This window comes from Aethalodelphis obliquidens, unplaced genomic scaffold (assembly GCF_003676395.1).
Source record: "Aethalodelphis obliquidens isolate GAN/ISIS:26980383/991018 unplaced genomic scaffold, ASM367639v1 scaffold7, whole genome shotgun sequence".
Classification (NCBI taxonomy): domain Eukaryota; kingdom Metazoa; phylum Chordata; class Mammalia; order Artiodactyla; family Delphinidae; genus Aethalodelphis; species Aethalodelphis obliquidens.
Genome location: NW_020837951.1, coordinates 52,743,941 through 52,771,189, shown reverse-complemented (window position 1 = coordinate 52,771,189; position 27,249 = coordinate 52,743,941). Strand labels below are relative to the sequence as shown.

General features: G+C 38.9%; 2 long non-coding RNA genes across 9 annotated transcripts in view; one reads left to right on the top strand and one right to left on the bottom strand.

The window, feature by feature from the left end:
• The window catches only part of LOC113620088 (uncharacterized), a 148,476-nt gene extending 135,069 nt beyond the window's left edge, over positions 1-13,407 (top strand). For 6 of the 8 annotated variants that reach the window (XR_003432659.1, XR_003432655.1, XR_003432658.1 and 3 more), the window contains one exon: positions 11,568-13,407. This is a non-coding gene — a long non-coding RNA (uncharacterized LOC113620088). The remainder of the gene's footprint in view (positions 1-11,567) is intronic. The other 2 variants (XR_003432660.1, XR_003432654.1) reach the window with 2 other exon arrangements.
• Positions 1-27,249, bottom strand: part of LOC113620089 (uncharacterized) — a 116,327-nt gene that overhangs the window by 8,867 nt on the left and 80,211 nt on the right. The gene's annotated exons all lie outside the window — the stretch shown is intronic.

Here is a 27,249-nt window from a genome sequence, read left to right as displayed (position 1 = left end):
GCTTCTCGGGTCATCGAGTATGTTTAAAACCCTCTTTCCTTAGCACCAAATACATAAACACATACATACATTGGTATGCTCACACACATTGTTCTCTGCTGTATTTTAGTGAGATTACCCCTAAAAAAAAAATGGAGAGGTTGGATCCGTAACGAAGAATCCATGCTAAATGGTGCCAGAAGATGATCCCAAAAGAACAAGGCAAAGGAGTTAGTACAAGTATCTCTGACCTCTGAAATCTTTTCCCATTTCCGTCTTCTCCAGTGTACCTATGACTAGAACCAGAGGGCACATCATTCTGCCTCACACCTTCAGAATCCTGGGTGTGTGTTTGATGAGACTAATGAATGTTCCAAATTTTCAGAGTGTTTGGCAAGACATGCTTTCTGTCTTACTTGCTTTATCATATTAAATACAAAACAAACCTTAACCCACCAATATAAGAAATTTAGTCTACTTTTATGGACATCTGTTTTCAGATTAGTGGTTGTTTAACTCTTATAATAAAGGCTAACTCTACATTAAAGTAATACTGAGTGTAATTAGAATAGTTACAATAGCCATACTTTTTGAACTAATAGCACCACTTCTAGGAATTTATCCTAAATACCCAAACACAAAAAAAACACATACACAAAAAAAGAAAATTGCAGGCCAATATCACTGAAGAACATAGGCGCAAAAATCCTCAACAAAATACTAGCAAACCGAATCCAACAACACATTCAAAGGCTCATACACCATGATCAAGTGGGATTTATCCCAGGGATGCAAGGATTTTTCAATATCTGCAAATCAATCAGTGTGATACACCATATTAACAAATTGAAGAATAAAAACCATATGATCATCTCAATAGATGCAGAAAAAGCTTTTGACAAAATTCAACACCCATTTATGATTAAAATTCTCCAGAAAGTGGGCACAGAGGGAACCTACCTCAACATGATAAAGGCCATGTATGACAAACCCACAGCTAACATCATTCTCAGTGGTGAAAAACTGAAAGCATTTCCTCTAAGATCAGGAACAAGACGAGGATGTCCACTCTCACCACTGTTATTCAACATAGTTTTGGAAGTCCTAGCCACGGCAGTCAGAGAAGAAAAAGAAATAAAAGGAATACAAACTGGAAAAGAAGAAGTAAAACTGTCACTGTTTGCAGATAACATGATACTATACACAGAGAATCCTAAAGATGCTACCAGAAAACTACTAGAGCTAAAAAATGATTTGGTAAAGTTTCAGGATACAAAATTAATACACAGAAATCTGTTGCATTTCTATACACTAAAGGTCAGAAAGAGAAATTAAGGAAACAATCCCATTTACTATGGCATCAAAAAGTATAAAATACATAAGAATAAACCTACTTAAGAAGACAAAAGACCTGTACTCTGAAAACTATAAGATGCTGATGAAAGAAATCGAAGATGACACAAACAGATGGAAAGATGTACCAATGTTCTTGGGTTGGAAGAATCAATATTGTCAAAATGACTGTACTCACCGAGGCAATCTTCAGATTCAATGCAATCCTTATCAAATTACCAAGGGCATTTTTCACAGAACTAGAACAAAAAATTGTAAAATTTGCATGGGAACACAGAAGACCCCAAATTGCCAAAGCAATCCTGAGATAGAAAAACGGAGCTGGAGGAATCAGATTCCCTGATTTCAGGCTATACTACCAAGCTACAGTCATCAAAACAATATGGTACTAGCACAAAAACAGAAATACAGATCAATGGAACAGGACAGAAAGCCCAGAAATAAACCCACACACCTATGGTCAATTAATCCACAACAAAGGAGGCAAGACTGTCTCTTCAATAAATGGTGCTGGGAAAACTGGACAGTTACATGTAAAAAAATGAAATTAGAACATCTCTAACAACATACACAAAAATAAACTCAAAATGGATTAAAGACCTAAATGTAAGGCCAGCTGCTATAAAATGCTTAGAGGAAAACATAGGCAGAACACTCTATGACATAAATCACAGCAGTATCTTTTTGGATCCACCTCTTAGAGTAATCAAAATGAAAACAAAAACCAATGGGACCTGATTGAACTTAAAAGCTTTTAAGCCATAAACAAAATGAAAAGACAGCCCACACGATGGGAGAAGATATTTGCAAACAAGGCGACTGACAAGGGGTTAATCTCCAAAATATAAAAACAGCTCACGCAGCTCTATATCAAAAAAAAAAAAAAAAAAAACCAATCAAAAAAACGGGCATATGAACTAAATAGATATTTCTCCAAAGAAGACATACAGATGGCCAAAAAGTATATGAAGAGATGCTCAACATCACTAATTATGAGAGAAATGCAAATCAAAGCTACAGTGAGAGATCACCTCACATGGGTCAGAATGGCCATCATCGAAAAATCTACAAATGATAAGTGCTGGAGAAGGTGTGGAGAAATAGGGACCCTCCTACACTGTTGGTGGGAATGTAAATTGGTACAGTCACTGTGGAGAACAGTATGGAGGTTCCTTAAAATACTAAAAATAAAACTACCTATGATCCAGCAATCCCACTCCTGGGCATGTATCCGGAGAAAACCATAATTTGAAAAGGTACATGCACCCCAATGTTCATTGCAGCACTATTTACAAAAGCAAAGACATGGAAGCAACCTAAATATCCATCAACAGATGAATGGATAAAGAAGATGTCGTACATATACACAATGGAATATTACTCAGCCATAAAAAAGAATGAAATAATGCCATTTGCAGCAACATGGATGGACCTAGAGATGATCATACTAAGTGAACTAAGTCAGACAGAGAAAGACAAATATCATATGATATCACTTACATGTGAAATCTAAAAAAAATAATACAAATGAACTTGTTTATAAAACAGAAACAGATTCACAGACTTCAAAAACAAACTTACGGTTGCCAAAGGAAAAACGTGGGTGGGAGGGATAAATTAGCAGTTTGGGATTAACATATACACACTACTATATATAAAATAGATAATCACCTAGGACCTACTTTATAGCACCGGGAGCTCTACTCAATATTCTGTAATAACCTATATGGAAAAAGAATCCAAAAAAGAATGGATATATGTATACATATAACTGAATCACTTTGCTGTACACCTGAAACTAACAACATTGTAAATCAACTATACTCCAATATAAAATAAAAATTAAATTAAAAAGCCTATATATTCAAAGATATTCATTCCAGCATTATATAGATATATGTGGAAATCTGCAAGTCTCCAGAAGGGACAGAGGGCACTAAGATCTTGGCAAATTGTTTCAGACACATGTAGAAATGCATTTGCTTTTTGGCTTGAACTCCTTACATCATATATTTGGCTTTCCCTTTTCGATAGAAAACGCTTAGATAAATAATGCTATATCCACATGACAGAACTATGCCATTTTAAAAATTATCTTTGAGCAGGTGGTTTACAAAAGAAATAAAAATGTACCACAAACACAAATATTTAACCTTATTAGTATTAAAGGAAATAATAAAATTTCCTTTTCACTCATCTGATAAAAATTAGTTGAAAAAAAAAAAGATTGATAATACCCAGTGTTGGTGAAATTGTGGAGAAATGGGCATAACTTTGCCGTTGGTAGTATAAGTTGGTACATAGCTTCTAGACAGAAAGTTGGTAGTATGTAAGCAAAGTCTTAATTCTTTTTTTTTTTTGCTCAGCAAATCCATATAGAAATATATTTTTTAAAAAATTGAACAAGTGTAACACTGTTTATATTAAGAAAAAATTGGGAACTTAGATATCCCCAAATAGTAACTAATACAATATGGTGCTATACGATGGAATATAGTTAGCAAAAATATTAATAATATATAGGTAATAATAAAAAATGAAAAATAGGTGAAATATTATAATTTTGTTAAATTATAGATCAGAATACATAAAATGCCAAGAAAGAGTTGTACTAAGAATTGGTAATGATTATCTCTGGGTGGTTGGAACTTATGGTTAGTTTTCTTTTTGCATAGTATTGCTTATAAATTTTGTAATGAAATTTTATTTTTTAACAAAAATAAGATACAGTTATTTGTTGATAAAACTTTTTAATATGAGATAATACCAAATATGGCAAAAAGATTACAACTGTGTATAAATTAAAAGAATAAAGGATATAAATAAAGGAAAAAAGGAGGAAGGACTGAAAACTCGCTCCTTATAGTTTTCTTTGGCCAGTGAAACATGGGGCAAATGTTTTCTACTTATGACTTTTTCATACTTTCTAATATATTACCAATTTTATTCTTAGAAGAATGAGTAGGAAATTTATTTTTTAAATATAAAATTGAACTTAATAAAGTAATCAGCATCTTTCCATCCTATTTTACACACCACTCTGCTCTGTCAAATGTCCATACTGAGTCCTAATGCCAAGTTTCTGGGCTCCAACCAGGCCACCACATTAGGTGAGTTTACATACAAATATTACTACTGAATTTATGATTTGAATCATGAAAACAAAGGCTTGGAAACTTTTCTAGAATCATCTCAGGAGTCTAGCAGGGAGCTGGGTGGGATTCGAACTGGCTGGTTTCCACTCAACATTCCGTCTTAGTCTCCAGTGCGGATGGGGAGTGATGAGATCCTGTTCCAGACCCAAGTTGTAGGGCATTGGTTTTTTGGCTGGAGCTCCTCACACATATGGTTTGCCTTTCTGTGATCAAGCAGAGGGCTCCTTGCCTGCACCAGTCTGGATGTCAGCAGGTGGCCTGCTGTCCCCCAAAGCCTTCTGCATGAATTACTGTGTGTGGTTTCTACACATTGAAACATGGAACCCACACACATCCACACCTCCCTGCCCCCACCCCCCAACATACACTCTGTATTCCATTAGAAGCCTGTTCCATTTGGCCACGATATTGGGCCACCGGCAGACCTTCAAAGAATCACCAAGTTTCCATCTGCTAAGATACCATATTTCTTTTCCCCTTTCCAGATAAAGCACACTCTCTGGTCCCTTTCCAACTCCTTGGTTCTTCCTCTCCAGTCCTGCCTTTGCAGAGCCACCTGAATGAACTGATCTTGTCACTCCATGGCCCTCGAATCTTCTGTGGCTTCCCATCACATTCAGGATAATATATGTATTCCTTGGATGGCTAGCCGGGTCCTTCGTGGTATGCCCCCAACTTACCGAGTTAGCCCTCACTGTCACCCCAGACTTCCCACCTTCCGCTATTTCTCTAACACACTGTATTTGGACTTGACCTGCTTTCTCACTTGCGTCTGCTTTTCCACAGGTTGTTCCCTTCCCTTCTCCCCTTGGTCCCCCCGTCAATGCCTCCTTGTCTTTCAAAACTGAATTTGAGTGTCATCCCTACTGAGAGAAACCTTTTCTGCCTCTCCCTCCCTCCCTCTCACCTCCCTTGTCCCCCCGATTCAGTCCAAGGCTCTCTCACACATGACCCCTACAAACAGCTAAGAGTATTTGCTGGCCCATCTCTGTCCTTGATTGGGTCTTGAGGTCCTTGCAAGCAAGGGCTGGGTTTTTCTATGACTTTATTCCAGTGCCTAGCCTACTTTCATCGTTTCCAGTCAATAGCAAGCACTCAAAAATATTTCCAATAAAAATTTCACTCTTGGGTATAATCCCAACATATGCAAGACATGTACAAGACTGTTCAAAGCAGCATTTTCTGGATTAGTCCCAAACTGTAAATAACCCAAATGTCTCGTAACCATAGAATGGGTAAGTAAATCACGGCATTTAAAATAAATAAATCCTATACAACAGTGAGACTGACTGACTGTGAATGAATTTCACAAACGTAATGTTGAGTGAAGGAAGCCAGAAATAAATGATGTAGAATTCCATTTTTATAAGCTCAAAAAGCAGGTAAAAGTTATATATGGTGTTAGAAATCATGAGAATAGTTACTCTCCAATGTACAGGGTAACTGATAGAAGGGGCATCTGGGACCCCAGTAGTGTCTACTTCTTGATCTGGGTGCTGGCTGTGGAGTTTTCATCCAGCTGTATGTTTATGATTTGGGCATGTATCTGTCTCTCATATTTTAATAAAAATTTTAATTTAGAGATGTTCCCCTTGTGAAACATGTTTCTCTGTGGCATTGACGACAGTGACAGAAGTGGGGAGTGTAGGTTTGACTCAAATGAATTTCCAGGCTTCACTAATGCTCTTTTCCCCACTCAGAGCAGTGTTTCGTGGCAGAAAGGAAAATTAAAAAAAAAAAAAAAAAAGGAAAATCTCTCCCGTACAGAGTTTAGCATTTGCTTTAAATGTGATACTCAGTGGTGTCAGCAGGTGTTAATTTGAATAGTTCGACTTCGCCACTTGAATTTCGGCAAGCTCAAATAATTTTAGAATGAGTCAGGGTATAAATAAATAGCTATAACTGCAATTTCACTCTTTGCTTGCTATCTTCATCCTTCTGCTTTTAAGGCTTCTGTCACCGATAGGCATAAGCTTATTGGCATGCACACATCAGTCAAACCGTCTGTATACTTTGTTGATTCACAGTTCACTGCTGCAGTTTAAAATTGGTTTTTTTTCCTCTTGGTGTAAGGATTGTGGTTAATTATCGAAATTAACATCTTTGAGCTGATGGGATTTTTTTCCCTCCCTTCCAAACCTTAAGGGCTCTAGAAATCCCAGACTATGGGACATCTTTAAAAACACACTTTCTTCTCTTCAAACAGATCAGTGTGAGAAAGGAGCCTTGAACCCTTGTCTCTGAAATCATTGCAGCCATTTTGGCTGTGGCCTTCTGCAGCCTCCACGCTGGAGCCCATCCAGCCATCAGGGCGGGAACTCACCGAGTTTCTCTCTCAAGTTCTGTAATAAAGGCCTTTCGGTGTCTGCACAGATGGGAATTCTGCCACCTTCTCATTTCACATTTCCTGCACTTTTCTTCCTAAGCACTCTACTGCCCAAAATAGAATCACTGTTTTTTCAGTCCCTGTGTAGGAATTTACAGGGAGAATGGACAGGGTCTCTGGAGCTCCCTGTAATCATCACACCCTGAAGTAATTTTCCTGCTGGCTACGAGGTAGATAAAGGATTCAGAAGGATGTTCCGATGTCTCTCAGAGAACAGCGTGGATTTTCTTTCAGGGGAATAGTTGGGGAGGAGCCCATCGTGAGGCAGGGCATTAGTGCTGACTCTGTGGACAGCGAGGATACAATAGGACAGGGGCCTGTGCCAGCCCTGCCACCCATGAACCCCCTTTATGAGTCCTCTGCTCTCCTGAGGTCTCTTCCTGATGGGATATATCCTTCCTCTCTACCTTTTCTTTTTTGGTGGGGGGAGATGTTCCCAAAGGGATCAACTCCCCTTACTCCTCTCTGCCTAGTTGAATTATCTCCATCCTTTAAGGTCTTGTTCAAATCTCACCTCCTCTGGGAAGCCTTCCTGGATGACTTCAGCTAGAAGTGATTTCCCCCTTGTTTGAATTTTTAGATCCCTTAATGACTGTACATTCTGGGGGTGCCCACATGAACTATAATTTACAGCAATAATAAATATTAACTGAGTATTATGTGCCAGGCATTATTCTTGTCACTTTACTGATATAAAGTCAGAATCCATACAATGACTCCATAAATTAGGCTGTATTATTATTCCCATTTTACAGATGAGGATCCCAAGGCCCATAGTGCTATCCTATCTCCCTCATCAGATTAGAAGCTCCATTTACCATCTCTTTGACTTACTGACTTGTCTCTTTTTCAGCACAAGGTTTAGGAACTTGCAGTTGGTGACTGTTCACCTCATATCTGTCCATTTAATTTTGTGCTTAAAGGACTTGAGATCATGAAAATAGCATTTGAAAACAATTTCTGTTATATATGCTACCTTTCCATTTCTGTCAACATGGAGGATGGTGCAGTGGAGTAGGTGAGACTGATAAAAAATCGTAATAAAAGAAAAAAGACCTCATTTCATATGTACTGTACGCCAGGTACTGTGATAAGTGATATATGCTCACTCTCTTCTCAGCTTTCCCCCGCCGCCCCCACAAAGATCAGAGAGACGTTGCAAAATGCTTGCAAAATGATCAAATAAGTAGATGAAGGCGTTTTAGCAAACGGAATATGAATGTAGGAAGTCAAACAGAATCCTGGGTTCAGTCATTACCCAAGAATGCATGCCCTGAGGACCCTCGTTTGTAGGTGAACCACAAACTTGGCTCTAGGCTTCCTAGTGTTTGACAAAAAAGGACACACAATCAATTACAACACTTATATTGCCTTTAAGATAAAGACAAACCAGCTATTCAGAGGAAGCACACATAAATGTCACATCAAATAATTTCCTAATACAATTCTCAGTGCAGGCCAGTCTCATTTTGCCGAAGGGCAGAATGGTAAAATCCATTCGAGGAAGAGACAGAACTATAGGGTCTAGCTATGCAGTCTAATTTGGTTTAAGACATTCATAGACTGTACACATTTCAGGAAACTCTCTCTCAAGTGGCCTCCATACTATCTGCTCCAGACAATTACCTTTCCACCTTCAACTAAAAGCTGAATAGGAGTTTTCGTTTACCACCTATTAACAGTCTGTAAAACTAGCATGCCCAGGAACAGATTTTGGAAAACCTAGTCGTACAGGCAACATAAATCTTTAAAAATTGAGGTTTTCAGTGGGGAAAATGAAATGCAAACTCCTTTCCACGATTTATGATGCTTTTCACAACCCAACCTCAACCTGCCGTTCCAGACCTAATTTATTCCCACCCCTCACCCTTCACCATCTTTGTTTAGCCCAAACTACATAGAGTTCCAGGAATATACTCCATGCTCTCTCATTGAGACCTCATAGATGCTTCCTGAAACATCCTTTCTTCTCTCCCTTATCCCCTGGCTTCTCTGCCTACTGGGACTTGAAGGATGTCACCTTTTCTTATTCCACCTAACAATTAATCTTACCCTTTACTACGCTTCCGTAGCACTTTGCTTCTATCACATTTTATTATCCCCTTTTGTTAGCTTCTTTGATTTTTCTGCCAAACTGTGACCTCCTCCAGCGTGGAATGTGTCTTATTTAACTTTTTATCCTAGCACTGGGGACAGAGTCTGACCTGGATTTATTTCATCAAATATTTATTGAGTGCTTCCTGTACTGACAAAGCTGGGACAATTTCCATCCTGCGATGCTAAGTAAAAAAAAACATGAGTTACTCCATGGTGACCTAAATATGTTTCCACTATTCTTTGAAGCCATCCAGTATTGTGTAGATGGATTGCTCTATATGGCTTGATTTAGAAAAGGATGACCCAGTAAATAGGTTGAACCACAAACTGATTCTACTGAACTCTTTCTTTTTCCTGACTCAGTATTTCCCAGTTTTGAAAAGCTCCAAAGGAAGCTGCATTTGTATGTTGCTATTTATTCCAAGTGCCTTCTCTTGTTTGTGTAACATCTGTTACACAAAGAACTTTGGAAAATTACACTTGGCATAAGGATGCATCACTTCATCCACCAATAAAACATATGCCCCTTACAAGTCAAACAGAGCAACCATCCCAGGAGACCTTAATAATTTTACTGCAGAGCTAAGAGGAGGGTCAGAAATTTTAAAAAGCTGTCTACTCCTCCGTGATCTCCTGACATGAATAGGATATTTAAGAACTAAGTTACCAAATTTCATTGTCAATGAAACAACCTATTGAATGGAGGCTGTATACAGTAAGTATTGTGCAAATCTGACCTTATTTCTGGACTTCCAGAGCATTTAATCAGCCGTCCATTACAAAAACCCATATTGTGGCCATTCAGATCCACATAAACACTGTGCAAATATGAGAATGTTTCCATAAATGGGCTTCCAAAAATGTGTGGAGCAAGCAATGGAAGCATTTTAGATACAGAAATCAGAACCAGTATTGGAATTTACTTTACATCAAATTGTTTATATTTATAACTAGCCTAACAAAGTTTCTTTTGCTTTGTTAAGCATATACTCAAAGTAGAATGACACTAGTGAAATTTGTTAGAAAATGTTATTTTACTTTACAGAGGATGTTCAATATAACAGAACATACATCTTTCAGCAGAAGGTAGATCTAGTGGACAAGAAAGATTAAGTCCAGGACCTTATAAATTCACCATTAGTTTTTTATTTTCAAAACCTCACCAAATTTATATTGAGAGTTAATTGTGTGCCAGCCTCTGTAGTTGGTACCAGAGAAAGAAAGATGACTAAAATACTCCATCCAGGTGGAGATTATACTACATTAGGGAAGACAGACCAGCAAAGATACAATTTCAACATTATAGTATATAAGTTCTAAGATGCAGATACTCACGAGTGCTATGGAAACTCAGAGGAAAGGCATTGAGGAGAGGTCAATGAAAGGCTTCCTGAAGTTGCTGAGTCTTAGAAGGATGAACAAAGTGAGCACCATTTATCAGATGGAGAAAAAATGACAATGAAATAAGAACAGTAGGGACCAAAGACAAGATCTGGGATATCCCATAGATTAAGGGGTACGTGGAGGAAAAGGAGACTTTGAAGGGGATCAAGAAGTGATGAGAGAGGTAGAAATAGAACTGGGAGAAAATAGTGCCAGAGAAGCCTGCTGTGCAGAGCAAGAAATTATAGACAGCAACTCAAGGAGAAGGTAATATGCAACAGTAAAGTACAGAGAAAAAGTAGAGAGAAGACATCATTGCTAATTATTAGAGAAATGCAAATCAAAACTACAGTGAGGTACCACCTCACACTGGTCAGAATGGCCATCATTAAAAAAGTCTGCAATTAATAAATGCTGGCGAGAGTGTGGAGAAATGGGAACCCTCTTACACTGTTGGTGGGAATGTAAATTGGTGCAGCCACTATGGAGAACAGTATGGAGATTCCTGAAAAGACTAAAAATAAAGTTGCCACATGATCCAGAAATCTCACTCCTGGGCATATACACAGACAAAACTACAATTCAAAAAGATATATGTACCCCTATGTTCATAGCAGCACTACTTACAATAGCCAAGACATGGAAACAGCCTAAATGTCCATCAACAGATGAATGGATAAAGAAGATGTGTGTGTGTGTGTGTGTGTGTGTGTGTGTGTGTGTGTGTGTGTGTATGTATGTATGAGGGAATATTACTCAGCCATTAAAAAGAATGAAACAATGCCATTTCCAGCAGCATGGATGGACAGAGATTATCACACTAAGTGAGGTAAGTCAGAAAGAGAAAGACAAATACCATATGATATACTTAAATGTGGGATCTAAAATATGACACGAATCAACATATCTATGAAACAAAAAAAGACTCATAGAGAACAGACTTGTGGTTGCCAAGGGGGAGAGGGGGTGGAGGAGGGAAGGATTAGGAGTTTGGGATTAGCAGATACAGACTATTGTATATAGGATGGGTAAACAACAGGGTCCTACTGTATGGCACAGGGAAGTATATTCAATATCTTATAATCCATAATGGAAGAGAATATGAAAAAGAATATATATATATGTATATGTATAACTGAGTCACTTTGCTGTACAGCAGAAATTAATACAACATTGTGTACCAACTATACTTCAGTAAAAATTTTTTTAAAAAGTAGGGAGAAGAGAGGATGGAGCAATGTCCTCAAGCTGATGGGAGGCCAAGTGTATGGGTTGGAAGAGTTGACCATGAGTACCTCTAATCCTCCAAGACCATAGGGAAAGATCCAAGAATGGGAGCAGAGGTAGGTAAACTTGGAGGTGGGAACACCACAGGATGGTACAGTTCAAGCCAGATGGCTTCAGTTTTTGTTGAAGTAGGTTACAAAGGCACATCTGCTGGTAGTAAGGACATTGAGACTGGGGAAAGGGCTGAGGGAAAATGGTAGCTTGGGAACATCAGAGAAGTAAGTAGAAGGAGAAATATCACTGATGGCAGGGGAGCGCATTGGGTTTGAGATACCTCTGGTTTTCATGGTTGTGTTTTTTTCCACCTGCAAGCAGAAGCCCAGGAACAGAGGCAGAAAATAACAGCAAACATTTACTGAGCATTTCCTATGTACCTGAAACTTATCTTAGCATCTCTACATATTGTGGTAAGCAGAATAATGACCTAGTAATGGCCACATCCTAATCTCCGGAATCTGTGAATTGCTACATTATATGGCAAAGGGGAGTTAAGGTTACAGATGGAATGCAGGTTGCGGATCAGCCAACTGCGAAACAGGGAGATCATCCTAGATTATATGGGTTATGTGGGCCCAATATAATAAGGGTCCAAGAAGTAGAAGATGGAAGCGCAAGAGAAGATCAGAGTGATACGAAGTGAGAAGGACTTAACCTGCCATTGCTGGTTTTGAAGAAGGAGGCAGGGGCCCTGAGTCAAGGAATGTGGGTGGCCTCTAAAATCTAGAAAAGGCAAGGAAACGGATCCTACCCTCTAGCCTCTAAAAGGACTGCAGCCCTGCTGACAACTTGATTTTAACCCCTGAGGCTCTGCCAGACTTCTGATCTACAGAAATGTAAAACAGTAAATTGTATTCTTGAATTTTTTAAATGTGTGGTAACTGGCTACAGCAGCAATATAAAACTAAAACCTATATATGTTTTCTTTTATCCTTCACAACATTATTTTATAGTTGGGCCGTTTGGGGAGTTGATCCTGGTTATTGACCTGGATGTCATGAAGGAGGTGGAGACAAATCTTGAGAAAGAAATGTTTCCAACTTGCAAGGCGTCTGCCTCAAGGGAAGCCTTTGTAGTATTTTTAGGCAAGGAATAATGGACCACTTCTGAAGGCCCAGAGGGTTCAAGGGATTCTGAGGACCCAGAGCACTCAATTCTTCCATCTAGATGTCCCCATTCTATGCCCCAGTATCCCATGCGTTCCCTATCAAACCTTGACTTTGGCGTATGAGATTTGGTGGGGCTACATATTACGGCTTCTCTGTAATTTGTTTTTCACAGTCAGGTCCTGGGCCTGATTTTCAGCCCAATCTGCCTTCTGTCTGTGGTAGTGCAGGATCTCTTTAAGTCCGTGAGAGAGGCCTCTTGAGTTGCACATTATGCCCTGAATAAGTGGTTGGTTTGGTTGAGCCTGCCAACTCCACAGCCCTTATAGTTACCACTGGACTTTATCTCTCAAGTATTAGCAAGTTTGCAAATGCCAGTATCTCATTTCACCTGGCCTCAGGTGAGATGCTTAGTAATTGTGATATTACACAGCATACTCACCTTAAATGTCACTTCACCTAAAACCTAGGGAGTCCTTCCTTGACTCTTCAGTCTAAAACCTCATAAAATTCACCATCCCTACACACTATTTCTTTTATAATATGCATAACACTGTATTTTATTTTTGTGTCTAAAATTTATTGTTTGTACATCCAGATATAATGAGACCTTTTAAAATGCAGTGCTGGTTCAAGGCTTGGCACAAAATGGACTCAATAAATATTTGCAAAACAAATATCTGAATCTAATTCACTGAGCTTGAGTGTATTAACAATGCAGTATATGTGAAAAACATTTTAGTTGTAAAGTATTTTTATCTGTACCAAGCACTAGATGAAAATATTTTGTAATGTTCAAAACTGTGCCTTGGTGGATCAGTGATTTGATGCTACAGCAAAAATAGCAGTACTTGTAGGAACTTTATGGATATTTATTATATAACAATGTTTCAAATGCTCACATCCATGTTTTTTGCAATATTTTTTGAAATGTGTCATTTTATCTTTAGAAAATGAATTATGTGCAAAATTCGAGCTGTGAAAAACTGGCACATTTTGGGGGTTCTGAATGTGTAAATGATTATATATACAGTGAGTAATTACTTTCCCTTTACCCACCAGCCAAATTGTTTAAATTCCTTTGAGGCTGGAGTTAAAAGAGAAAGGCAATATAGGACCGAAACTAATACACCTCTGAAATGCCAGTCACAGAGGCACCAATCAGCTTTGAGCCCTGACGTAACTGAGCACTGGATATGTGTAAGAATGAGTTACTTGCCACTGTCACATGATTTGTATCTATAATCAGAAAAAGATGAGTCTTAAATGTCAGGTGCATATTGACATTCTCCACCCTGTTGAAGGAAGCCACGAGCTATCCCTTAATGTCCGTTTCTTCTCAGCCACCTAGGACATCAAATCAAGAAGCATCTTTGGAAGGCTCAGATTTTGAATTGTAAAGTGATCTAGCTATTACACAACTTGGGCAAGGGGAAATTAATCAAGCAGTAGATTTTTAAAGGAGAAATTTGGCCTGCATCTTTTATACATGAGTTGAAGGAGGCTTATGTTGAAAATATTTTCCAGAAACAAAATCCTTTGTGACTGTAATTCTTTCAACAGTTTAATGATAATTGCCCTGAAGTCATCATTAGAAATACATAGAGGACTTCCGTGGTGGAGCATTGGTTAAGAAGCTCCCTGCCAATGCAGGGGACATGGATTTGAGCCCTGGTCTGGGAAGATCCCACATGCCACAGAGCAACTAAGCCCATGCACCACAACTACAGAGCCTGCACTCTAGAGCCCATGAGCCACAACTACAGAGCCTACATGCTGCAACTACTGAAGCCCACGTGCCTAGACCCCATGCTGTGCCGCAAAGAGAGGCCACGGCAATGGGAGGCCTGTGCACCACAACAAGCAGTGGCCCCCGCTCACCGCAACTAGAAAAAGACCATGCACAGCTGCGAAGACCCGACGCAGCAATAAATAAAGAAGGAAAGGGGGTGAGGGAGAGAGGGAGGGAGAGAGTGAGACAGAGAGAGAGAGAGAGAGAGAGAGGAAGGGAGGGAGAGGAAGGGAGGGAGTGAGAAAGAGAGGAAGGGAGGGAGGGAGGAAGAAAGAAAGAAAAAGAAAGAAAGAAAAATAGAATGGGTATGCCAGCTTCTATAGCACATGAAATTTCTAGGATCAATCCCAAGTCCACCTCCTTATAATAGAGTTCTAGCTCTCACAGGCACAGGGCCTGCTTCTCATACTTTATTTAACAAATTTCCCAAACAACACTCTTCTAGATTATTTCCATAGGAGTACAAGAAACAAGTTATAATTCAAGGATTCAATAACTGGCTGGGTGCCTTAGAGTTTCATGCTTTCCATTTCACGTGGGGTTCAGATAGGAAAGAACACTGCTGGCTATCACAATCTGAGAACATACCATGCACCAGTGGTATCGCCTGTATTATCTCATCTCATTCAGCCCTCTCTGTAACATCCTAACATGATTTTTCTAAATGTTGGTGACAAGGAAACTGAGACAAATCATCAGTGGACACAAAAGTATGTATCAGAGCAAGGATACAAAGCCAACTCTAATAGGCTCCAAGGCTCATGCTCTTTCAACCATACTATCTGCTCTTCCCACCAATGTTAAGACCAGTGCTTACCACTGGCCTGCAAAGAATGCTCCCAATTTTTGAATCTAAATTCAGCCCCCTGGAGAGTTTTCTCTCAGTGGCTCACAGCAGTATCTATTGACAGCACCAGCCGAATTAGTGGTGTCCCTAGGAAAAGCCCAGTTGAGCCTGTTCCCATCAATGCCAACCGTCAGGAGCTGAAGTTGGTCCCCACTGAACAGTACACCCTGGAGCCTCTGTAGCAGGAACTCTCAGCAGCAGCAGTTGCTCTTAGAAGTGGTGGCTCCCAATTGTAGGTCGCTTAAGCTGCCTTCTAGCCATCTCTCCTAGCAATGAGACCTCTTGCCAGTAAATAGGCAAATTATCACCAGGGTCCTCTATGGGCTTTCCAGTCTCAGGTAGCTATGACTACCCAATAAATGATTATGAATAAAGTCACATAGCTCTTTGGAGAACATGATTGCAATTTCAGTGCAAATTTCCACTCAGTGTTATACTTTTGGTTGTCCCTTCAGCCATATTCTATTTTGCTTGAGGCCAAGAAGTACTCAGCCTTCTCTTAATCTCCAAGGGGAACGATTCTCCAAAGGGAGAGGAATAGAGAACTACTTACTCTCTTCTGAAAGTACTGGATTCAGGTTAGTTCAAGATGGACTGCTGTAAAAATCTGACTCTCTTTTCTTGGAGGCACAGAAGCATCTCAACAAACCAAGACCCCAAAAGAGTACAAGAAATTCCTTAGGTAGTATTCAAATGCAGTACTATTAGAAACCCAGTCTAATGCAGGCTACATACTGAATGTTCTTCTTTCTCTTCAGCTTTCTATGATAAATGATCTCTCTTAGCTTAAAAGAAAGCCTTTATTTGATTGAACTGTCTCTCTGGTTACCAACCAATCTCTCTATTGCCTTTAAGCATTTACATTCTGGACTAGAGATGAACCTGCTTCAATGCTGTTTCCTCCTCTGTTTGCAATTTGATTTCTTTCCCCCAAATTCTAGTATTCTTGGATTCTAATGTAGGTGATTCCAATGACCTCTTTAAGTCCTCATTTTCCTTGCTCCCTCTTTAGAACTTTCCAGGTGAGAAACCGAGATCTCTGGCTCTCAGCACCTTGAAAAGCCAGCACCATCTCACTAGTCACATGAGGGCACCATCTTGGAAGCAAATCCTCCAGCCCTCTGCTAATCATTATTACCCACCAGCTACTCCGCAGCTAACACTGCATGGAGTAGAGACAAGCTTTTCCCAGGAGTCTTGCCCAAATCTTCAAATTGAAGATTTATGAGGAAGAGGGAAAAAATGCTATTGTTTTAAGCCACTGTTGTTTTTTTTTGTTTGTTTTTTTGTTTTTTTGTATTTTTTTTGTGGTATGCGGGCCTCTCACTGTTTTGGCCTCTCCCGTTGCGGAGCACAGGCTCCGCACACGCAGGCTCAGCGGCCATGGCTCACGGGCCCAGCCGCTCCGCAGCATGTGGGATCCTCCCGGACCGGGGCATGAACCCGCGTCCCCTGCATCGGCAGGCGGACTCCCAACCACTGCGCCACCAGGGAAGCCCTAAGCCACTGTTTTAACTTTAGGGTTAATATGACTTTAACCCTAAAGGGCCTGACTGTCCTCTGAATCCCTTAGTACCACTCATCTGTCATTGAACTCTGCTATCTTGAGTTAGAAATTATTTTTTCTTGTGTTTAGAGAATACCTTACCAGCTCAGTAATTAGCTTCTTGGAGACAGGTGTCTTAGACTACATTTGTGGAGTTTGCTGTATCTTGTAGCACAGTGACTTTTGAGGCAGTAGATACTCTATAAATACTTCTTGGCTAATTAAATCAGAGATTATGTGTTCTATAAGATAAAATAATTTCTTACTGTGCCAGTTCGGCAAACATGAGATACGGTGTCGAGCAGACATATTAAAACCTACCCAGACTCTGGGTAGATAAGCACACTGACATTTAAGATACTAAAGTATTTGCATTATAGAAAATGTATATAATCACCAATTCTTCAATCCTCTAAAGTGCTTATTTAATGCTCCACTGGAATTTGATATCCAAATCTTGGAATTTATTTAAAAAGTCAAACCACATTAGAGTCTCATCACTCAACATATTTTTTTGATTAATGGGTTATAACACAAATGAAGCAAGTTTGCAGTTAATGAGCTACAAATAATCTATCTGTAAATAATAATTACTACTAATATACAAATTAGTTAGACTTCAGGTTTGTTCTAACTCCTTGTATTTACACCGATTTATTTCCTTTACCCTAATCAGCTAAGTTTCATCCAAAGATAATTAGAGAGAGATGACTTCTAGAATGGCAATATGAAGAATTCTGCAAACTAACTCCCCCAAAAACAACCTTAATTGGTCAAGATTATTTTAAATAACAATAACTATTTTAAAATCTCTGTAAAATGCCCAAGGAAATACAGAAATTGAGAAAACATTTATTTAAGAAAATCTAATAAAACTTGGACAGAACAGTGAGCACCTATGTCACTTGAGTCAGGGTCTAGTCCCTCCCTTGCTCCTCCCCCATGGCTCAGCACAATGGAAACTCCACTTCAGAGGGGGCTCCCTCTATACCAAACTACCAGTCAAGCACTAGAGTATCTCTCTGGGATCGACAGGCTGCCAACACTTCTCACCCTCCCCTAGCCACCTGCTGCAAAGGCTAATTTTTAGACAAGTGTGGTCATGAGGTCAGGGGCTCCCTTCTTCCGTCCAGCTCCTTTTTTAGCCCCACTGGTTCTATCCCAGGCAAAGAGGGCTGATAATACTGGGACCAATTACCCTCACCACAGTTTGCTCATAGGGAGAATATTTCACACTGGGAGAAGAAAGCTGAGAAGACAAGAGGCTACCACCCCTTCCCATTGCCCTCCTCATTAGAGCAGGAATGGTACTCTAAGAGAAGTGGTTCATTGTCCCTGCTCTCAGATCCAAAGCAGTGGCTCTGATATTTTGCTTAGAGGGAGAGGCAGGCCAAAAGAATATGAATTTGAATTGATTTGCAACAGAATGTGGAGAAGCTCAATCCTACATGCATTCTCAAACAACAATGGAGGTTCTGGTGGTAAGCAATTCAGAGGAGGTTGGTAGCTCCATGAAAGCAAGAAGAAAAACTACAGGCCAGCTGGATTACCAGAGGAAACGAGGTAAAGAGAGAACTGCTAAGATGAGCAGTCCTGGAGTCAAAAAACACCTGAAATACTGGCCCTATGAAGAGGTCCAAATTTAATTGTATCAGACTGTGGAGCAATGTATGTACTAGGACATTATCAATAACAAAAATCAACCAGGAATTAGTGGAGCCTAACAGCTGGATGTAATACCAACAGAGACGAACAGCTTAACAGAGAGATCAGAAAAATAGACAAAGAGAGCCCTACTAAAACCAGTCATCCCAGAGCAACTGTGCCCATGCCTAGCCTGCATCCTCTTAAGAATGACATCAGAGACTTCACAATGCATGAAACATAGATATCACTAAAATACTCCAGCCAAGTTACTAAACAAATAAGCAAACAAATAAGCAAATAAATAGCAACAAGAAGGCTGGGGGAAGAGAAATCAGATCCAGAGTTCCTACAATATATTATAAAAAATGTTCAGTTTTCAGGGGGGAAAAAAAAGGAGAAATGTAAAGAAGCAGGATAGTATGACCAATATATGGCAGCTGGGGAGTGGAGGAGGAGAAACCACCTCTAAGATGGCCCAGATGTCTGACTTAATAGACTTCACAACATCCATCATAATATGTTCAAAGAACTAAAGGAAAACATGCATTAAAAAGTAAAGCAAGGGACAACTAGGGCACCTGCTGGACGCTGGTGAGAAACCTCGACACCCAAGGAGATGGGAGGAACCCCCAAGCGAACTGGTAAGACGTGGGGGAAATGAGGGGGTAGGAGAGGTGGAAGCCGGACAGGACTGGTGCTCCTGAGAGGTGGCTGGGAGGGGGGAGGCTTTCCCACGCCTGGAGGGACCCTTGGGGGCTCAGTTTGGGGGCGGTGCACTGAGGATTTCCCCTGCCCAATCGGCCTGGGAAGACTGCTGAGCTCCCAGGCCAGGTCCCCCGCCCTCCAAGGTCCCCTTCTGGGCCACATTGGTCCTGGGAACATAGGAAGGAGGCTGGGGAAGAGCAGGAGAGGCAGGTGAGAAGGGCTCTCCAGGACTAGAGGAGCAAGAGAGGAGCAGAGGGCATTTGCTCTGCGTGCTCAGGCCCAGGGAAGCCTGCTGGGTCCCCGACCCTCTGAGACCAGAGGCACACCTGGGCCCCTTCTGTTCCGTTGACACTAGGCCCCACCCCACACCCACCCCAGGGCCTTTTCCAGCCCTGTGGGTCCTAAGCATAGGCCCCACACACCACCTAAACCCCACCACTGCATAAGCCACACCCTCCACAGCAAAGACTTTTTCTACCTTTTTTTTTTTTCTTTTTCTCCTTTTCTTTTACTCTTGTGGTTCTGTTTTACCTTCTGGTTGTTGTTTCATCTATACTTTTATTTTTATATTCTTTCTAACATATTGGTTAGTTTCCTAGTCTAATTTTATTTTTTATTCTTTATTATTGTTCTCCCTTTTTTCTTTCTTTTTTTTTTTTTTTGCCACACCACATGGCTTGCGGGAGCTTGGTTCATGAGCCAGGGGGTGGGCCAAAGCTCCTGCAGTAGGAGCTCTGGGTCCAAAACACTGGACTAACAGAGAACCTCAGACACCAGGGAATATTCATGGGAGTGAAGTCTCCTGGAGGTCCTCATCTCAGCACCAAGACCCAGCTCTACCCAATAGCCTACAAACTCCAATGTTGGAAGCCTCAGGCCAAACAACCAGGAAGACAGGAACACAATACCACTCATTAAAAAATAAATAAATAAATAAATCAGACAGCAAAAAATATGTCACAGATGAAGGAGCAAGGTAAAAACCTACAAGACCAAATAAATGAAGAGGAAATAGCCAACCTACCTGAAAAAGATTTCAGAGTAATGATAGTAAAGATGATCCAGAATCTCGGAAATAGGATGGAGACACGGATTGAGAAAATACAAGAAATGTTTAACAAAGATCTACAAGAACTAAAGAACAAACAAGCAGAGATAAACAACACAATAACTGAAGTGAAAAATACACTAGAAGGAATCAATAACAGAATAACTGAGGCCAAAGAATGAATAAGTGAGCTGGAAGACAAAATGGTGGAAATAACTGCCAAGGAGCAGAATAAAGAAGAAAAGAATGAAAAGAATTGAATACAAACTCAGAGACCTCTGGGACAGTGCTAAATGCATCAACATTCGAAGTATAGGGATCCCAGAAGAGGAAGAGAAAAATGAAAGGTTTGAGAAAATATTTGAAGAGATTAGAGTTGAAAACTTCCCTAATATGGGAAAGGAAATAGTCACCCAAGTCCAGAAAGTGCAGAGAGTCCCATACAGGATGAACCCTAGGAGAAAAACACCAAGATACATATTAATCAAACTAACAACACTAAAATTCAAAGAAAAAATATTAAAAGCAGCAGGGGAAAAGCAAAAAATAACATACAAAGGAATCCCCATAAAGTTATCAGCTGATTTTTCAGTGGAAACTCTGCAGGCCACAGGGAGTGGCAGGACATACTTAAAGTGATGAAAGAGAAAAACGTACAAGCAAGATTACTCTACCCAGCAAGCATCTCATTCAGATTCAACAGAGAAATCAAAAGCTTTTCAGACAAGCAAAAGCTAAGAGAATTCAGCACCACCAAACCAGCTTTACAACAAATGCTAAAGAAACTTCTCTAGGTGGGAAACACAAAAGAAGAAAAAGACCCACAATAACAAACTCAAAAAAATTAAGAAAATGGTAATAGGAACATACGTATCGATAATAACCTTGAATGTAAATGGATTAAATACCCCAACTAAAGACACAGACTGGCTGAATGGATACAAAAACAAGACCCATATATATGCTGTCTACAAGAGACCCACTTCAGACATAGGGACACATACAGACTGAAAGTGAAAGTATGGAAAAAGTTATTCCATGTAAATGGAAATCAAAAGAAAACTGAAATAGCAATATTCATATCAGATAAAACAGACTTTAAAATAAAGACTGTTACAAGACATAAGGAAGCACACTACATAATGATCAAGGGATCAATCCAAGAAGAAGATAAAACAGTTATAAATGCTCATGCACCCAACACAGGAGCACCTCAATATATAAAGCAAATGCTAACAACCATGAAAGGGGAAATCGACAGTAACACAATAATAGTAGGGGACTTTAACACTCCACTTCCATAAATTCCAAACAGAAAATAAATAAGGAAACACAAGCTTTAAATGCCACCAGATAGATTTAATTGATATTTATAGAACATTCCACCCAAAAGAGGCAGAATACCCTTTCTTCTCAAGTGCACAAGGAACACTCTCCAGGAAAGATCACATTTTGAATCACAAATAAAGCCTCAGTAGATTTAAGAAAATTGAAATTATATCAAGCATCTTTTCTGACCACAACACTATGAGTTTGGAAATCAATTACAGGAAAAGAAAACAAAACTGTGTGCTACTAAATAACCAAGAGATCACTGAAGGAATCAAAGAAGAAATTAAACAATACATAGAAACAAATGACAATGAAAACACAACAACTCAAAACCTACAGGCTGCAGCAAAAGCAGTTCTAAGAGGGAAGTTTATAGCAACTCAATTTCACTTCAAGAAACAAGAAAAATCTCAAATAAACAATCTAACCGTACAGCTAAAGCAACTAGAGAAAGAAGAACAATGAATACCCAAAGTCCGTAGAAGGAAAGAAATCATAAATATCAGAGCAGAAATAAATGAAATAGAAACGAAGAAAACAATAGCAAAGATCAATGAATCTAAAAGTTGGTTCTTTGAGGAGATAAACAAAATTGATAAGCCCTTAGCCAGACTCATCAAGAAAAAAAGGGAGAGGATGCAAATCAATAAAATTAGAAACAAAAAAGGAGAAATCACAACTGATACAGCTGAAATACAAAGAATTATAAGAGACTACTACAGACAACTACATGCCAATAAACTGGACAACCACGAAGAAATGGACAAATTCTTGGAAAGGTACAATTTTCCAAGACTGAACCAGGAAGAATTAGAAAACATAAACAGACCTATCACAAGCAATGAAATTGAAACTGTAATTAACAATCTTCCAACAAAAAAAGTTCAGGACCAGATGGCTTCACAGGAGAATTCTATCAAACATTTAGAGAAGAGCTAACAGCCATCCTTCTCAAACTCTTCCAAATAATTGCAGAAGGAGGAACACTCCCAAATTAGTTCTACAAAGCCACCATCACCCTGATACCAAAACCAAAAAAAGATATCACAAAAAAAGAAAATAATACACCAATATCACCAGTGAACATAGATGTAAAATTCTGAACAGAATCCAACAACATATTAAAAGGATCATACACCGTGATCAAGTTGGATTTATCCCAGGGATGCAAGGATTCTCCAATATATGCAAATCAATCAATGTGATACACCATATAACAAATTAAGGAATAAAAACCATATGATCATCTCAATAGATGCAGAAAAAGCTTTTGAAAAAAATTCGACACCCATTTAGGATAAAAACTCTCCAGAAAATGGGCATAGAGGGAACTTACTCAACATGATAAAGGCCATATATGACAAACCCACAGCAAACATCATATTTAATGGTGAAAAACTGGAAGCACTTCCACTAAGAACAGGAACAAGACAAGGAAGTCCACTCTCACCACTCTTATTCAACAGTTTTGGAAGTCCTAGCCATGGCAATCAGAGGAGAAAATGAAATGAAAGGAATACAAATTGGAAAAGAAGAAGTAAAACTGTCACTGTTTGCACATGACATGATACTATACATAGAAAATCCTAAAGATGTCACCAGAAAACTACTAGAACTAATCAATGGATTTGGTAAGGTTGAAGGATACAAAATTAATGCACAGAAACCTCTGGCATCCCTATACACTAACAACAAAAAATCAGAAAGAGAAATTAAGGAGACAATCACATTTACCATGGCAACAAAAAGAATAAAATACCTAGGAATAAACCTAAGGAGGCGAAAGACTTGTACTCTGAAAACTGTAAAACACTGATGAAAGAAATCAAAGATGACATAAATAGATGGAGAAATATACCATGTTCTTGGATTGGAAGAATCAATATTGTGAAGATTACCATACTATTCAAAGCAATCTACAGATTCAATGCAATCCCTATCAAATTACCAATGGCATTCTTCACAGAATTAGAACAAAGAATTTTACAATCTGTATGGAAACACAGAAGAGCCCGAATAGCCAAAGCAATCTTGAGAAAGAAAAATGGAGCTGGAGGAATCAGACTCCCTGACTTCAGACTATACTACAAAGCTACAGTAATCAAGACAGTATGGTACTGGCACAAAAACAGAAATATAGATCAGTGGTACAAGATAGAAAGCCCAGAGATAAACCCACACACATATGGTCACCTAATTTATGACAAAGGAGGCAAGAACATTGAAGAGGCAAGACAGCCTCTTCAATAAGTGGTGCCGGGAAAACTGGACAGCTACATGTAAAAGAATGAAATTAGAACACTCCCTAACACCATACACAAAAATGAACTCAAAATGGATTAAATACCTAAATATAAGACCAGACACTATAAAACTCTTAGAGGAAAACAAAGGAAAAACACTCTTTGACATAAACCACAGAAGATCTTTTTTGACCCACCTCCTTGAGTAACAAAAATGAAAACAAAAATAAACAAATGGGACCTAATTAAACTTAAAACCTTTTGCACAGCAAAGGAAACCATAAACAAGACAAAAAGATAACCTTCAGAATGGGAGAAAATATTTGCAAATGAAACAATGGACAAAGGATTAATCTTCAAAATATACAAACAGCTCATGGAGCTCAATATCAAAAAAACAAACAACCCAATTAAAAAATGGACGGACACTTCTCCAAAGAAGACATACAGAGGGCCAAGAGGCACATGAAAAAATGCTCAACATCACTAATTATTAGAGAAATGCAAATCAAAACTACAATGAGGTATCACCTCATACCAGTCAGAATGGCCATTATCAAAATATCTAGAAACAATAAATGCTGGAGAGGGTGTGGAGAAAACGGAACCCTCCTGCACTGTTGGTGGGAATGTAAATTGATACAACCACTGTGGAGAACAGTATGGAGGTTCCTTCAAAAACTAAAAATAGAACTACCATATGATCCAGCAATCCCACTACTTGGCATATACCCTGAGAAAATCATAATTCAAAAAGAGACATGTACCACAATGTTCATTGTATCACTATTTACATTTGCCAGGACATGGAAGCAACCTAAATGTCCACTGACAGATGAATGGATAAAGAAGATGTGGCACATATATACAATGGAATATTACTCAGCTATAAAAAGAAACAAAGTTGAGTTATTTGTAGTGAGGTGGATGGGCCTAGAGTCTGTCATACAGAGTGAAGTCAGTCAAAAAGAGAAAAACAAATCCTGTATGCTAACACATACATATGGAATTAAAAAAGAATGGTACTGATGCACCTAGTGGTAGGGCAGGAATAAAGACACAGACAGAGAGGATGGACTGGAGGACGTGGGGAAGGGAGGTGGAAGCTGGGGCGAAGTGAGAGTAACATCAACATATATACACTACCACATGTAAAATAGATAGCTAGTGGGAAGCAGCAGCATAGCACAGGGAGATCAGCTCAGTGCTTTGCGATGACCTAGAGGGGTGGCATAGGGAGGGTGGGAGGGAGGGAGGGAGGTGATATGGGGATACATGTATGCATATGGCTGATTCACTTTGTTGTACAAGAGAAACTAACACAGTACTGTGAAGCAATTTTACTCCCATAAAGATGTATTTAAAAAAAAGTAAAGGAAGGTATGATGACAATGTCTTATCAAATAAAGAATAATAACAAAGTGATAGAAACTCTAAAAAATGAGCACAATGCAGATTCTAGAGCTGAAAATACAGTAACTGAAATGAAAAATCCACTAAAGGGACTCAACAGTGATTTTGAACTGGCAAAGAAAGAATCAATGATCTTGAAGACTGTTTGATACAGGTTGCAGAATCCAAATAACAGAGAGATTAAAAAAATGATGAAAAATTAACAGTGGCTCAGAGAGATGTGAGACATCGTTAAGAGCACTAACATATACAGAATGTGGATGCAAAATGAGAGGAAAGAGAAGGAAGTAGAAAGAATATTCAATAATAGCTGAAAATTCCCAAACTTTGATGAAAAACAGTAATCTATACATAGAAGTTCAACATATTCCAAGGAGGATACAGGCAATGAGATCCATAGCCAGACACTTCATAATTGAAGCACTGAAAGATAAAGATAGAAAATCTTGAAAGCAGTAAGAAAATGGATTCATCATGTACAAGGGAATCCCAAAAAGATTAATAGCTGACTTCTCCCTAGAAACAATGAGACTGGCAGTGGGATGGCATATTCAAAGTGCTAAAATTTTTAATAAATGGACAATTGAGAAACTTAAATCCAGTAAAACAGTCTTTCAAAAATAAAGACAAAAATCAGACATACCCAGATAAGTAAAACTGAGAGAATTTATTGCTATCAGAGTATCTTACAAGAAATACTAAAGAAGGAGTTCTCCAAGATAAAATCAAGTGGCTGCAACCAGTAACTTAAATCTATGTGGAAAAAACCAAACAGCACTGATAGAGGTAATTATGTAGTCATATAAGACAGTATAAGTGCATATTTTTTCTCCTTTCTCTTATTTAGAAAGCAGTTGTGTAAAGCAATATGTATATAATTGTATTTGGGGGACTATATAATGGAAATGTAATATACTTGATCATAACAGCAAAAAGGAGGTGGGTGGGAGCAAGGCTATATTGTAGTAAGGAAATAACATCATATGCTAACTAAAAAACACAGGAACAAATGAAGAGAACAAGAAATGGCAAATAAGACAGTTATTATAACAAACACTGTAAGTATATGCTTACTCTTTTTTCTTCTCTTACCTCCTTAAAACACGTAAAATTATATAAAGTAATAATTACAAGAATGTGTTGTTGGGTTTGTGAGATACACACACACACAATAATCACACAAAAGGGGGGAAGAGACTATAGAACTAAAAGGAGCAGCTTTTCTATATTTCACTGGAATAAAGTTGGTAAATCTGAAGTAGACTCTGAAAGTTAAGATGTGTATGGTAATTCATAGAGTAAACACTAAGAGAATAACTCAAAAAATATACAGTTGACCTTTTAACAGCACAATGGTTAGGTACTCCAACCCTCTACACAGTTGAAAATCTGCATATAACTTATAGTTGTCCCTGTGTATCTGCAGTTTCTCTGTATCTGCAGTTCTAAGTCTGCAGATTCATCCAACTATGGATTGTGTAGTACTGTAGTATTCACTATTAAAAAAAAATCTGTGTTTAAGTAGATTTATGCATTTCAAACCTGTGTTGTTCAAAGGTCAACTGTATAGTGAAAAGTTACACTAGAAAATATTCATTAATGCAAAAGCAAGTAGTAAAAGAAGACTAGTGGAAAAAAATATTATTATGGGTTGAGTTGTGTCTCTACAAAATTTACATGTTGAAGTCATAACCCTCAGTACCTCAGAACATGACTCTATTTGGAGATAGGGTCTTTACACAGGTAGTCAATTTAAAATGAGGTTATTAGGGTGAGCCCTAATCCAATATGACTAGTGTCCTTTTAAGAATGGGAAATCTGGGCACAAACACAGAGGGGAGATGATATGAATAGAGACACAGGGAGAAGATGGCTATCCTCAAGCAAAGAAGAGGGGCCTGGGACAGATCCTTTTCTCACAGTCCTCAGAAGG